Raw genomic sequence first — 12,460 nt, 5'->3', positions numbered from 1 at the left:
GGAGACGCTACAGAGAAAGGGGGGCGAGACTGATAGATGGAGGAGGAGAGAAAGCACAAGTGGAGAGCTAGGGGACTAAAGGGGAGCCATAGAGTGAGGCATGCATGCAACAGCAGAGGAAAAGTCATGGCGTCAGGGAGAAAGTTAAAATGCAGTCAAGTCGTATTTTTCTTTGCATTCACCTCTAAGTTTGTTCCATATAAATAAACCCTGTTTTGTTTATTTGAAAAGAGGCTATTTCTTATCCGTCTGGGAGAAGCAGTTGGGGGATTTTTAAAACGACCCTTACAGGCTGGCTTAGGCAGCTAATAGCCTATAGATAGGCAGACAGCTAACATTTTCAGATAGCCAGCCAGCCAGGAGTTTAAAGATTAGGAAGCAGTAATATTTTTTACAGATTTGAAAACAGTTAATATATATTTTTTCCACAGGTAAACATAGGGCAGCTAGAGTGCCTGGCCCGGAGGCAGGAAGACTCATCTTTGTGACCTCAAATCTGGCCTCAGATATTTACTAGCCATGTGACCATGGTCAAGTCACTTCACCCTGTTTGCCTCAATTTCCTCATCTGTAAAATGAACTGGAGAAGGAAATGGCAAACCACTCCAGTATCTTTGCCAAGAAAACCCCAGATGGGCTCATGAGGAGTTGGGCACAACTGAAACGAATGAATGACAACAAAAATGCTAAAACATAGAAGGTACCAAGGGAAGAAATGTGAAATTAGGTAGGCTGGAATCAGTTTACAGAAAGCCTTAAATGCCAGGCTGAGGAGTTTGTGGGTCTTTTGGCTTGGACCTGTGGCTTCATTAACATGGGGAACTCTGGGAATAGAAATACCTTCCATTGATGCAAATAGGCAACTTGTCTGTATCGTAGAGTCTCAGGGAGTTACCTGGCAAACCCATGGGTACTGATACATAGAGATAGTATAGATTAGAGGAAAGTTTTGAACCTACGTATTCTTTCCTTGCTTAGTCAGATAGTTGGTACAGTTGGTACACTTGACCTGAAGTCAGGAAGACCTGAGTTCAAATCCAGTCTGTGATACTTCCCAACTATCTGACTGTGGACAAGTTATTTAACCTCTCTCGGCCTCAGTTTTCTTCTCTATAAAATGGGGGCAATAAGAGGACCTACCTCCCAAGGTTATTGTGGGGTTAAAAATGAGGTCATATCTGAAAAGCACTTTGCAAACTTAAAGTGCTTTATAAATAACAACCACTATCATTACTCCAAAGGCAGCCTTCTCTCCCCTACTTCTCCTAAGAAGTTTGTATTGTAATTTATTCCAATTTAACAAATATTTGTTAAATGACTTCTGTTTCAAGAGACTTGGTATTGAATAGTGCATGGCAAGCTGGTCTTGGAGTGAAGGAGTTCAAGACAGTTCAAGTCCTGTCTCTGATATATGTACATATAAATGTGTATGTGTATGTGTGTCTATGTCTATTTATGTGTATGTGTATGTAGATGTATCTATATATCAATGCTTCAATCAATAAACCTTTCCTTAAGTATCTACTATATGCCAGGTACTATGCTAGGCACTAAGGATGCAGTAAAAAGACTGAAATAATACCTACTAAAATCCGTTACATTATACTGGGAGAGTCAACAAGTACCTATAAAATATATGCAGTATAAATATAAAATTATTAAATACATAAAAAGGTATCTCAAAATACTTGGTTTGTTACATAGTTAAATAATAGCTTTGTTGTTTGTTATGTCTGACCCTTTGTGACCTCATTTGGGGTTGGTCTTGGCCAAGACACCAGAGTGGTTTGCCATTTCCTTCTCCACCTTATTTTATAGATGAGGAAACTGAGGAAAATAGGGGTTAAATGACTTCCCCAGGGTCAAACAGCTATAAGTGTCTGAGGTTTGATTTGAACTCAGGTCTTCCTGACTCCAGGCCTGGCACTCTGTCCATTGAATCACCTAGCTGTCCTCCAGCAATGATAAACAACAGACTTGGTTTATTACACAGCAAAAATAATAGCCATGTAATATCTTTAATTAATTATTTGAGCTTAAAAACTGCAGTAAGACTTTTGGGACACTACACCCAATGTAAATACAGGACTGCTGGGGAAGGAGAGCACTAGTGCTTGGGGTGATCAGGAAAAGCTTCATGTAGTCTAGAGTGTCTGAGCTCCTACATCTGAAAAGAAGAGAGTGACTCAGATGCTGAGACGTCTCCCTGTGTGAGGCTGAGTTGGTCATTCAGCTTCATAAGTGCTCTTGACCAGCTACATTGAAGAACAGTTACCATTTTGAGTGGATAGAGAGGGTTTCTTCACTGGGACTTCCTGAAATAGACAAAGCTGTGGGCCTAGAACTATCTGAGAAAAAGTACAGGTCATTGATTCAAAATGCTGGGGGTGCAAAAAAGGGAAAGGAGCCTTTATCCCAAAGGAGTTTAATATGGAGTGATTTGTGTCCTGGTCTTATCTCCACAGCTAGCTGATAGGCACCATGAGCAGATGCCTTATTCTTGCTAGCTACCCACAAGGCCTAGCAGAATTCTGTGCAGAAAGGAGGTATTTAATATTTATTGAATTAATAAATGACCCCTCCATTCCTGCTCAGGTGTGAGAACCCATCTCAGAGTTCTTTTGTGAGACTTTTGTTGTTGTCGTTATTGCTTATTAGCCCCTGCAAAGGGGCCACGAATCTGTGAAAATGAATGTCTCTGTTCTCAAGTTATTTGGTAGGTTCTGTCAAAGGGACCCCATTTTTGTCTTTCTTTGTATGTCCAGTGCTTAGCACAGTGATGTGATCAGTAGCAAGTGATATACACGTGAGTAGCATGTGATGCACATATGATCCATAACTGCTGTACATGTGTTAAGCAGGTGATGTGGGCACAATCTGCACATAGCAGGGTCATCAGGCCTCTGAGAACCTGTTTGTTAGGAAGAAACTAAAGAACCTGCTTATGAAAATAGTGGCAGGAGGGCCCGTTGGCTGGGGTTGGGGGTCAGTTGGGTGGATGATTTTCTAAGCAATGGAGGCAGAAGGTGAAATAGAAATTAAAAGAATCCACAGATCCCAAAAGGAAAACCTCTAGGAATATTATAGCCAAATTCCAGAACTCCCAGATCAAGGAGAAAATATTGCAAGTAGCTAGAAAAAATGAATTCAAATACTGTGGAGCTACAATAAGGATAAAACAAGATCTAGCAGCATCTACATTAAAGGAGCAGAGGGCATGGAACATGATATTCCAGAGGGCAAAGGAATTAGGACTACAGCCAAAAATCATGTACCCAGCAAAACTGTGTATAATATTTCAGGGGAAAAAATGGGCCTTCAATGAAAAAGAGGACTTTCGGGCATTTGTGATGAAGAGACCTGAACTGAATATGAAATTTGACTTTCAAATACAAGACCTTAGAGAATCATCTAAAGGTAAGCAGGAAAAAGAAATGAGGGATATTAAAAGATTAAACTGTTTACGTTCCTACATGGGAAGATAATACTTCTAACTCATAAGAACTTTCTCAGGGGCAGCTAGGTGGTACAGTGGATAAAGCGCCAGCCCTGGATTCAGGAGGACCTGAGTTCAAATTTGGCCTCAGACACTTGACACTTACTAGCTGTGTGACCCTGGGCAAGTCACCTCATTGCCCCACAAAAACAAAAACAAAAACAAAAACAAAACATCCAAACAAATAAAAAAACAACAAAAATCTCCTAACTTTCTCAGTATTAGGGCAGCTGAAGGGAATACACTTAGAGGACACAGGTCTGAACTGAATATGAAGGGATTATATCTGTAAAGCATTTATTTTTTGTTTATCCTTGTTTTTTGTGGGGCAGGCAAGGTGGGGTGGCTTATGTCTGGGGTCACAATTGGCTCAAAGAGGGAATAACATACATACTCAAATGGGCATAGTAATATATTTTGCCTTGAGGGAAAGTGGGAGGAGAAGGAGATAAAGTGAGGAGGGGAAGGAAAGAAGGACAGATTGGGGGAGGGAGCAGTAAAAAGCAAAACACTTTCAAGGAAGGTGAAAATGTTCTGCATAACTGCACATGTATGACATATTGAATTGCTTGATTTCATAGGGAGGGTTGAGGAGGGAGGGAGGTAGAAAATTTAGAGCACAAAATTGCTCAAAAACCTTAATCTCATCAGAGTTGGCTCAAGGAGGGAATAATATACACACCCACTTGGGAAGAGTAATCTATCTAACCCTGCAGGAATGTAGGAGGGGAAGAGGATAAGGAGGGAAGGGTGAAAGAAGGGAGGGCAAAGTGGGGGAGGGGGCAGTCAGAAGCAAAACACTTTTGAGGAGGAATAGGGTAAAAGATAGAAAATAGATTAAATATCATGGGAAGGGAATAGGATGGAGGATAATAGTTATGATGATTGATTATAAGGCAAAATGTATGGTACCTACTTTGCTGGGTTATTATGAGGAAAATTCTTTGTCAAGTTTAAGGTACTACATAAAAGTTATGATGAATAGGATGCTATCAGAAAAACCTGGAAAGACCTACATGAACTGAAGCAGAGTGAAATGTACCGTATACAAAAGAACAGCAATAGTGTAAGATGATCTGCTAGTTATTTTCAGCAATGCAATGATCCAATATAACTCTGAAGGACTTATGAAAATTGCAATCCATCTACAGAGAAATTTTTTTTGATAGTTCTTTAATCTGAAGTTTCGTTTTTGTCTGTTTTCTTTCATATCCTGGCTAATGTGGAGATGTTTTCCATGACTACTCATGTACAACTTATATTTAATTGCTTGAGTTTTTGGGGGTGGGGGGTGGGAAGGGAGGGAGGAAGAGAAATTTGAACACAAAGTTTTAAAAAATTGATATCAAAATTGTTTTTACATGTAATTTGGAAAATAAAATTCTAAACTGAAAAAAGAAGAAACAGTGGCGAAGGCTGAGCTGGGAGTTGCTATGGTCTCATCATCATGTGGACTGGGCTTCCAGCTGCAGAGAAGGGGTACTAAGGGTTGGTGTCAGTGGATGAGTGGGATTCAGAACAACTCCTGCAAAGTGGACTCCTAGGGTCAACACAGAGCACCTTGGGTCATGGTTGAGTCAGAGGGTGGGCCAACATCCAAGCAGTTGAAGTATGAGGGAGAAGGTCTATGTTGATGATTTTACATGTGATTAACAAACTAGGTGGTGTGGTAGATAGAGTGTTGCATCTGGTTTCAGGAAGATGTGAGTTTAAGTTTAGCCTCAGACACTTACTAGCTGTGTGACCTTGGGAAAGTCACTTCACCCTGTTTACCTCAGTTTTCTCATCTGTAAAATGATCTGGAGAATAAAGGGCAAACAACTCCAGTATCTTTACCAAGAAAACCCCCAAGAGTTGGAAACAACTGAACAACAACAATAACAAATGATGTGTTCTTCATCAGCGGTAATTGACATGTAATATATACATTCCAGGACAAGTCAAGGGCTTCCTAAATCCAGCCCTAGCCCACTCTATAAAGGAATCCTTTCTTGTTTTAGGCCATATTTATAAGGTAGAGAAGGCAGGGCACCTATAGAACCTTTATCTTCCCCTGTACCCCTTCTGTGCTTCTCCAGGGCCCACCATTGTGGTTAAAAAAGGTGGGGATCATGGAGGCAGGTATTGTATATAATAAGCCCTTAATAAATTTTGCTTGTTGACTGACTGACCTATTTAGCAACCTTCCAACTCTGTTTTTTAGACCATTTTGGTGGGTTTAGAAGACCTGTGGATCACCTACCACATTCTTTCCTACTGCCTTCTCCAGATAATTTACCCCAACCCCCAAATGCTCACAGTTCTTTGGACATTGAGCTTGAACATGGCTAATGCTGTTTAATTCTTGGGTTAGGATGAAAAGATATTTAAAACAGGTTTGTGCTTTATTCAGTATTGGTGTACAAGTCACAGATGAACTCACATTTTGTGAGATTCACTAGGTAGAGTATGAGAGAATGTAGGATTGAACAACAAGGTAAATTAGATCTGGGGTATTGTGGATTTCCTTAATTAGGTAAATTCAAGTTGGCAGCAGAAAAGATTTAAAATATTATTTTGTGGTATTTTATTTTGAACAAGTTAGGTACCTTGGGTGTAACCTTATTGACCCTTCTGGGCACCCACTGGTACATTGTTGGTACTTGACAACCATGGGCCTTGTATATAACAATCCCATGTCCTGATCTAATGGATCTGATCTGATGTTCATAGGCCGAATCACAGTCAGGCTGGTGAGTTCATGTGAAATGACTGTAATGTGCACAAGAAGTTCTAGGGAGTGAGCAGCAAAGTAGAGCAACACCAACTTCAAGCCATGGTTTTTCATCAGTAGTCAGTCTGGATGGCTTGGGAGGAGGGAACCCTGGTGAAAAGTGCCAAGAAAGAATCGCCTCAGGAGCATCAATTGTAAAGGTGAGCAAGGGTCCAAGAAATCACTAAGGCTGGGATGGAGATTCTATGAGATCTGGAAAGAGCAGAATGATACCTGGCTAGCTCAAGGACTTCTCAAGCCTGCCTTACTTATGCACAGTGAATAAACAATGTCAGCTGGCACAGACAGGTAGGACAAGGGAACAGTGTTGTTGAAAGGCAAAGTCCGTTGGTCAAGCCAGTTGTCAGAGAGGTTCCTTTGGTGAGAGGAAGTGAGACCAGATTGGAACGTTGCTTCAGTTCCAAGGTAACATCATGGTCTCCTGGAGGTCCAGATGAACAAACATATGTATGAAGCACATGCTTATCTACACTCAGAGTGGAATCATGAATCAGGAAGACAGGTAGACTAAACAAGACATAAAATAGGGCTTAAGGAACATGCAGTCAATAGAGGTTAGAGTCTGGAATCCAGAGAGACAGACAGGGAGGGGTTCACCTCCCACATCAGGAAGGCAAAGAAGCGCATGTGCCAGTGCTGGAGGGTGTGGAATAAAGGCTTCTATAAAACTTGAGTTTCTGAGTGAGAAAATCATGTTTTGTCTATAGTACAAGCTCAGCATTTCTTTCCAACCATGTTGGGAGATCTTGTACATGTACGTGTACGTGTGCGTGTGCATGTGTGTGTGACTGTGTGTCTCAGACCCTGTACCTGACCTATTGACCTAAAATTAGAATGTCCACTTTTCAGTTTTATTCACAAATTTTGGGCTGATCTTGGCTGTGTATCTGGTACCTCTTTCAAAATATTGTTTACTCTTATTCCATTTCATCTTATGAAAGACTAGGACTGATTTGAGCATGATTTTGGCTTGAGCCATGGGGACTTTTGATACTTTCCTGTGAAGTGATATAGCCTGGAATAGCAGGAGACTCCACATGAGATATCAGGAGACTCCGGTGTTACCTTGAAACTGTGTTAAGGTTCTGGTGGGGGTGCGGGTGTGGGTGGGAGGACATAGTTGCTTGTAGTTGTAACTCATGCCCAGGGCTTATATAAGATGTGTTAGGACATACTCTCACCACTGGTGTTTACAAAAGGTTTTGTGTGTTACCCAAGAATGGAGATGTAACCATATCTATCTTAAGCTAATTATCAACCACATGGAAATATCAATCTATAAAGAATACAAAAAGATGGGTGTTCTTTGGTCTGCCACAGCTACCACAGTTTCTCCATCTTTTTATGCTTTGGGGAAATGAGGTCAGCTCTATCCAGGCAATAGTAGTCCAACCAAGGAATGGCCTAGCTTTTAAGGACTGTTTCATTTTATACTGAGGTGGACAGAGGCACTTGTAGATATTTTAAAATTGAGCATTCTTAGGGTAAAAAGACCTAGGTCTCTTTGAATATATCAATCTTGAGTAGGAAATATAAGGCTAAACACAGGAGTGAATAGAATTCTTTTGGAACCTGGGGACTATAGTCATGGATTTCTACCTATCATTTGTCCTTTCCTAGGTGAAGGGGTGATCTAACCATCCTGTCTCACACTGATTATAAAAAGTAGATCCTGAGTGTGGTCAACGGGGTGGGGAGGTTAGGGGATGTGGATTGAGAGCTAACATTGTAATCAGAGTGACTGAATACATGCAAAACACATTAGGGTGAAAAGAGATAATAATTTCATGAATGAGAATTAGTTCAACATATAGAGGCCATAGCAATTTTTGTATGAGTATGAAGTGATGGGAGTGAGTCTGAGTCTAGGGGAGAGAGACATATGGGGACAGAGACACACAAACACAGAGACAGAAACATAGAGACAAAGAGATAGAGACAAACAGAAAGACACAGACAGATTCCACATGAATGAGTTATAAGGTTGGGATCCTCAGCCCCAGAAGCTACTCAGATTCAGTGTGATTAAGGATATATATGGGGGCAGCTAGGTGGCGCAGTGGATAAAACACCAGCCCTGGATTCAGGAGTACCTGAGGTCAAAACCAGCCTCAGACACTTGACACTTACTAGCTGTGTGACCCTGGGCAAGTCACTTAACCCTCATTGCACCGCAAAAAAAAAAAAAAAAAAAAAAAAAAAGGATATATGAAAACGGGTTTTTTGCTATTTTGGGCCCTAGTTACCCCCTCTCCCTCCCCACTCCCATGTTGTAACTACCAGTACATGGGTACACACGATTATATTCTTTACTATATACATATCAGCATGGAAGTTTTGGAGGCTCCTGGACCCTTTACTTTGTAAAGAGCATCCTCAGAGGTACAAAGAGAACTTAGAAAAACTGGTGTGAGTGACAATAGTTCTACTATGTATGAAAGGTTTCTTGTTAGGATTCATGCTTAAATCTTAAATATTGCAAAAGGGTAGGGGTGCTGAGACAGATCTTACTCTGGGGATAAAAATGTTTCAATGGAGTCAGAAGATTTGGAACCTGGAAAAAGACCAGTGTGGACAGCTCTTAAAAGAATACTGGTGGGAGCAGCTAGGTGGCACAGTGGATAAAACACCAGCCCTGGATTCAGGAGGACCTGAGTTCAAACTCGGCCTCAGACACTTGACACTTACTAGCTGTGTGACCCTGGGCAAGTCAGTTAACCCTCATTGCCCCACCAAAAAACAAAATAATACTGGCTACTCTTTCCAATTTGGTTGTCCTTGACCTCACATTTTGGCTCCTTTCACTTCCTCCTCCATTGTCTCTTCTACCTTCTCCTTCTGCTTGACTCCATTTTTCAGTCTTGCTTATCCTATTTGTGAACCCAGTGCAACTTCTATTCATTTCTTGTCCTCCCTGATCAGTCGAGTGAAGTAGTCCAGATTAACCTTAAAGGGAAGGGGGAAAAGGCAGCTCTTGTACCCAGAAGTGGTAGTAAACAAAACCAGTCTGCAATAGTTAAGCCTAGAAACAGAAGATGGATAGACCCTATAAGGCCTTTTCATGAGGAGTTTTATAAATACTCTAAAGAGTTTAGGAGAAGTTGTAGTCAGTAGGACCTTGCTATGTTACCCTTGATCTTAACTTTGGCTCATTGTTGTCCTTTATTAGCTTGCAATTCCTATGGATCCTCCATCCTGAATGTAGTCAATCAGTCAGTAGATATTTATTTTTTTCTTGGAAGCTTTGGATGTAGGGGCCCTGAGGTTGTTATCCTCTTCTGAGGGTGCACCTTGATCTTCCTTGTTGCTGAAGAAACTTTCTATAATTCTCAACTTTCTTTGCTTGCTCATCTTGCCGTCTTTTACTTGACTTTTAACTCCCCACTGGGGGGCCCTGCTACACTATTGTCCCCAGCTTCAGAGGCTCCCAGGTGTTTTGGTTTGAGGAAGGGCAGGTTTTTCTCTCACCTGGCCTGTTCTCTGCTCCCAAGATAACCTCAAACCTACTTACTAAACAACCAACCATCAAAGCTTTCTGTGGTGTGGTTCTTAGCTTTAATGAGCCTGCACCCCTCCCTCACCTGGGCCTCCCACCACTCAGGATTTCTTCCTGGTTCCCTGCTGGGGCGGGACAGCCAAATTACTCCCTAGGTCCCACTGACACCCCTGCACTTCCCCCCTGGCCAGCCATTCAGCCCTCTCACCCGACTGCAAGCTCAGTTCCAGAAGATTCTGCTGCTGCAGCTGATTCAGAGGCTCAGGAGTTAAGTTCCTCTGATGCTGCATGCCTGGGGTCTCTGTCGGCAAGATCGTGGGGTTGGACTTTACTCGCAGCCTAGCATGGCCCCCTTTAATCTGTCTGTGGCTGGAAAATAATCCTAGTCCATATTTTTGTGGGTTTTTCTGCTCCAGGGGTTCTCTTATTGCTGTTTTTGGGGTAATTGTATCAGGAGCTCTGTGTGTGTAATGTCTTTGCCATCTTGGCTCTGCCCCTGGGGATATCCAGTAGATATTTATTAAGTGCTTGCTATGTGCCAGGAATCATGTGCTACATACCGAGGGACACAAGAAATGGTAAAGATAGTTCCTGCCTTCTAATCTGGAAGGCAACTACAAAAAACAATGTAGAAATAAGTTATATACAGGGCTGGAAGAATAGTCTAGTCTGAACAAGGGGACAAGGGTCTTTGAACTAAAGTCCTGTTCTCCTCAAATGACACACCACACTTCTTGGGTCTTTTAAAGGGGTTAAAAATAATTATTGGGAAACCTGTGTGGGGTGGTAACAAATAAAAGGCAGAATTTGTGAGGCATACATGTCTCTTCAGTCAATCCAGTCTTTTCCTGTGATTTACTTCCTGAGAATTAGGCCGAGCCCATTTAAAATCCCTCCTCCCCTTCTATTTTGCTGAGTTCCCAATGTTGACTTTATCTCCAGGGTTCGCCAACTATATGTTATCTTCTGGGTAAGATGATGAATCTAATCAGGGCAGGATCATAAGAGGTTGTTACAATAATCCAGGTAGGAGGATATTAGGTCCCAGACCAGCTGGTAGAGTGGAAATGGAAAGGAAGGTACAGATAAAGTAATGAGTCAGCCTTTATATAGCAAAGCACTATACATGTCATCTCATTGATCTTCACAACAATCCTGTGAGATAGCTGGATCCTCCTCCCCATTTTAGAGATGAGGAAACGGAGGATGACAAAGGTGAAGTGATTTGGCCAGGGTCACATAGCTAGTAAGTGTCTGAGGTGAGATTCCACACTCTATCCACTGTGCCACTGAATCTTCAATCACCTCAAGTCATCATCCTATAATCTCTCCTCTCTTTTGCTGCCGTATTTTGTCAGTTTGTATTTCCTCTGACCTCCCTGAAACTTTTGACACTGTCTAGCGCTCCTTACTTAATGGATATTACATTTTACCTTGGCTTCATCAACACTACTTTCTTCTGTTGTTCCTGTCTCATAGATTTTTGCTGAGATGCATTTCAATCTCCTTTGCTGACTCATCATGTTTCGTATCACCAGTCATCAAAACTTTGTTCTTGGCCCTCTTGTCTTTTCTTTCTGTAGTCTTTTTCTTAATGATCTCATTCTGTGGGTTCATTTTAATCTATCTATGTATATGAGTCCCAAATATCCAACCCTATCTCTCTGCTGCACTTCTGTCCCGTACCAGCGTGCTGCAAATCATCTGAATGTTCCATGAACATCTCAAACTCAGTATAGATCAAATGGAGCTCCTTCTCTTTACTCCTAACCCCAACATTCTTCCAAACGTCTTTATTTTTGCTAAGAGTACCACCATCCTCATTGCTGGCCTGCATTAATGCCATCATCTCCTGATTGCAGAGAACCTTGAGAGGTTGTGACTTGGGAGCCAGTGAGACTACAATGCAATCCCTAAGTCTCTTGTTTAGTCTTTTTGCCTCCATTTTTTTGTCCTCTCCCTCCCATGTTCCACTCAGCCATCACAATAAGCTCCCATAGTTGGGCTTGACCATGTTCTCCCATTGGACTGATGTTTCTCATAGGTTAAAATACAAATTCATCAGTCTGGCTTTTACAGCCCTCCAAAATCTGACTCTTCAGGTTTATTTCATATCACTGTCTTTCATATAGTCTTCATTACAACAAAAATAATTACTAGAATATTCCTTATATTTGACATTCTATACCCAATCTCACTCCCGTGCCTGAAATATGCCCCCTTCTCATTTCTACATTCACAATCCTTATCTTTCTACAAAGCTTAGCTTGGATGCTACCACCTTCATGAAGCTATCTCTCCTAGTATCTTTGTTTCTTCACCTAGTCATTAGTGCTTTCTCCTCTTTCATATTACTTAATTGTTTATGTGTTTGTGGTATCATCTCAGTGGGAAGAAAGTCCAATCTGTTTTGGTTTTGTTTTTATAATTTAGTATAGTGCCTGTCACACAGTAGGCATTTAAAATTTGAATTGAATTGAATTCCAGTCATTCAGTAAATAAACTTTTATTGAGCACCTACTATGTGCCAGGCACTATGGAATGCCACTGGGGACTCATAGAAAGGCAAAAGACAATCCTTGCCCTTAAGCTGGAAGGGACCTCAGAGGTTATCAAGTCTAATCTATAGCTATAAAGGCTCTCCAAAAAGTATCCTGTCAGCTTTTACTTGAATACTCTAGTGAGGAGGAACTCA

This window comes from Dromiciops gliroides, chromosome 2, assembly GCF_019393635.1.
Source record: "Dromiciops gliroides isolate mDroGli1 chromosome 2, mDroGli1.pri, whole genome shotgun sequence".
Lineage (NCBI taxonomy): Eukaryota > Metazoa > Chordata > Mammalia > Microbiotheria > Microbiotheriidae > Dromiciops > Dromiciops gliroides.
This window is presented reverse-complemented; position numbering follows the sequence as displayed.